Source organism: Microtus ochrogaster, unplaced genomic scaffold (assembly GCF_000317375.1).
Source record: "Microtus ochrogaster isolate Prairie Vole_2 unplaced genomic scaffold, MicOch1.0 UNK5, whole genome shotgun sequence".
In the NCBI taxonomy this organism is placed as follows: domain Eukaryota; kingdom Metazoa; phylum Chordata; class Mammalia; order Rodentia; family Cricetidae; genus Microtus; species Microtus ochrogaster.
In genome coordinates, this window is record NW_004949103.1 from 16,842,490 (window position 1) to 16,845,645 (window position 3,156).

At 62.1% G+C, this 3,156-nt stretch overlaps 1 protein-coding gene across 1 annotated transcript in view; it reads right to left on the reverse strand.

Moving 5' to 3' along the window:
• Nucleotides 1-2,174, reverse strand: part of Ppargc1a (PPARG coactivator 1 alpha) — a 640,420-nt gene extending 638,246 nt beyond the window's left edge. Inside the window, exon 1 of the mRNA XM_005366020.2 lies at nt 2,100-2,174. The gene's annotated coding sequence lies outside the window, so the exon portion shown is untranslated. The remainder of the gene's footprint in view (nt 1-2,099) is intronic.
• Between the last annotated feature and the right edge of the window lie 982 nt (nt 2,175-3,156).

The following is a 3,156-nucleotide window of genomic DNA, read 5'->3' on the forward strand; positions in this document are numbered from 1 at the left end:
ACACACACACACACACACACACACACACACACACACACACACACACACACACACACACCAGGCGCGTGCACTGAGGCTCCTGGAGACTGGAGTTTCCCAAACCCGAGGGGTCCGTGGCTCTCGGCAACCCCAAGCTGCTTCTGGCAGGCGTAGAGAGAGCACCCGAAGCATGCCTTGCGAGGCGGGGTAGCTAGCAGAAAGCCTCTGGGAGCTCTCAACCTGCAGCCAGGGCGCCCCCTTGATCCTATCCGTATCTCTCCAGGGTCCCCAACTCCACCTCAAGCGCGACCACCTCGGCAGCTCCTGCAAGTTTCGGCTCCTTGCTGGGGCTGCCTTCTCTCGCCGCCCAGAGCCCCGCGACGGGCCGGCTGATCTGGGGGCGGCCCGGCGCCCCATCGTGGAGACGGCCGGCGGGCTGGCGGGAGCTCGGGGCCGGTTCTGGAGCGATGAGGAGGCGGGAGCCTTTCGAATCTCCCGAGCGGTGTATTATTCACTCCCGCGGCCACGGCGAGATCCGGAGAGCCCAAGCCAGGGAGGCGAGGTCGTCACCTGGCCACTAGTACTTTGGCTATTTGTGTCTGCGAGACATGGAGGTTGGGGGCGGGGGGGGGACCGGTGGTGAAGGGGACAGCGGAGCACATTTTTCGGTTGTTTGGCTTTAGGGCTTTGGCTTATTTATTTATTTATTTATCTATAATATTTTTGCCTATCCGCGAGCTCGCAGGAGCGCGCTGAGATCTGGGCCCCGGAGGGAGCGCGCCAGCGCGGGCAAGCGCGGCGAGCAGCCCCGAAACCGGCCAGAGACCGGCGGACGGACTCCGGGAGAGAGACGCCGCAGCAGCCTGGAGAGTCGTGCAGGACCGAGCAGTCCCCTCCGGCCCCCTCAGGCTCGCGGGCCCGCGCCTTCGGATGCGCGCTCCACGGGGCCCAGGAACTCTCGGAGCCCTGGCCGGCCCACCGAGTTGGGGCTGCCTTCATCACTGCTCTTCCACCTAGCTTCTGGCCCCAACTTTCCCAAGCCATACACACACGTGCGCGCGCCCACACACACACACACACACACACACACACACACACACACACACTCCTCTCCCTGGACCCCAGCTCCACTTCCCCGTGTAGTTTGAAGATGACAGATGCCAGCAGACTTTCACCAAACAAGCAGTGGGGGCAGCAGACTACAACAGTTATTTAATTAAAAGGCATTTTTTTCCTCTAATTCTCGCTGTGGCTCCCGGAATAGCTTTGGCACTCCCTCCCAGACCCTAAACACTCCTGTCTCTCTCCAGGTAATCAGTGGCCGGCGGACACCAGTCTCCTTCCACGCCCCCACTTCCCTCATCCACCTCCAGCTTCCAGCCCCCCCCCCCAGTCACACCGATTCACACACCTATAGGCCGGTAGCAGGAAGCGTGCAGGACACGATGCAGCCGGACTGCATTGCACAGTCATCAAAGTTAAGTGTGTGTTTGTGGGGTGTTCGTGCGCGCCCGGGGAGGTGCGGGGTCGGAAGGAGTAGAACCTCCACTTTGCTTACCACCACCACCACCCCCATCCCCGCGGGTCAGGGGACGCAGCTACTTAAGATTGCAGCCATTTTAGGGAAAGAGGTGGCTCTGGGCCCGGAGGGAGTGGAGGGAGGGACAACACGTCGCGGGGGGTCTTACAGCTAGGCAGCCCCAGGGCTCAAGTGGAGGGCGGGCGGGCGGCGGGCGCACAGGGGCGCGGCGCCCGCGGCGACTTGGTGAAGGTTGCGCTCGAGTTCCCTGCTTTTGCCTGGAGTTGTTCGGGGTAACGCGCCAGCTCCTGCCTCTTTCTCGGGTTCCCGCTGGGTTGGGAGGTTTGGGGGCAGATAGGCGTCCATGGCAGAATGGGTACCGGAGGGACGCGACAGCCCCTGGAGCTGGCGCTATGTGTGGGGGGGTTATGGAGAAGGAAGAACACCTCTGTCGCCGGTTGGCGCTGACCCAGACAGTGCGACCCACTTGGCCCCCCATCCTCCCCACCCCCTCCCGAGCCTCTGTCTACCCGCCTGGTGCCAAGTGAGAGAGCAGCAGGGGCTACGGGGAGATGCCGTTCGGCACTGAGCCACCCCTTACCTGGTTGGAAGGGGTTTCCCAGGAGGAGCCGTAGTTGTAAAAGAAGGAGGAGAGGAAGGTGTCTTCCGACAGCCCGCAGCCCGCCATGCTCTGGATGCAAATAAAACGAGGAAAGAAAAAAAAGGACACACACACACACACACAAAATAAAAAAAAGCAACCAAAAATGTTTCCAAATCAAACGAAATCAATAAGGCAGCTGAAATTCTCTCGCAAATAAAGAAAAGGAGGGGGGAAGGGAATGGCCGAGGGAACGGGAACTCTCGGCGTTGCTCCCTCTCCGGCTGAGCAGGGATGCTCGGGCTGCCACCGTCGCCGCCGCTGCTGCCGCCTTCTCAAGACGGTACCTAGAGAGGTTCGTCCTGACTCCGGCAGCCGCCGCCGCCGCCGCCGCCTGAGCCGGCTGCGTGTATGCGCGCGTGTGTGCGTGTGCGTGTGTGCGGTGTGTGCGCGCAGAGCGAGAGACCGCAGAAGAGGCGAGAGGGCGAGAGAATGAGCGAGCCGGGATGCAGGGCGCAGAGGCAGAGCGGGCGGGCGGGCGTGTGCGCGCGCGAGGCTGGGTGCGTGCGTGCGTGTGTGAGGGTGTGTGCGCGCGCTCGCGTGTGCGCGCGCGCCTGGGTGTGCGTCTGTTTGGGAAGCTCACCGGAGAGCCGGGGCCATCACGTGGGCTCCCCGACTCCGCCGGCTGCCGGGGACAGCCTGTACTACAGCCCAGGCCACTAAATCAGCCCGCACCACCAGACCTTTGAAGCCCCTGCTACCGTACCTCGAGGTCCTCCCCTCCCGGCTGTGAGCGTCCCGGGACGGCAGGGGGCGCAGGTGCTGCCCCGGGCAGGTGGGTGGATGAGGAGGGGTCCGCCCCAAACCAGGCCAAGAGAGAGGATACCTAGGAGATATACAGCACCCCGTTACAACTCGAGCCTTCCTCGAACCTTCCTCCCACTCTGCTGAAAGATCTTCAGCATTTTAATTCCTAAAATTGCCTTTCCATACAGGGACCCTTCTCGCAGTCACAAAAATATTGTGTTTACACAGTTGCTACATCCCGATTTTCTTC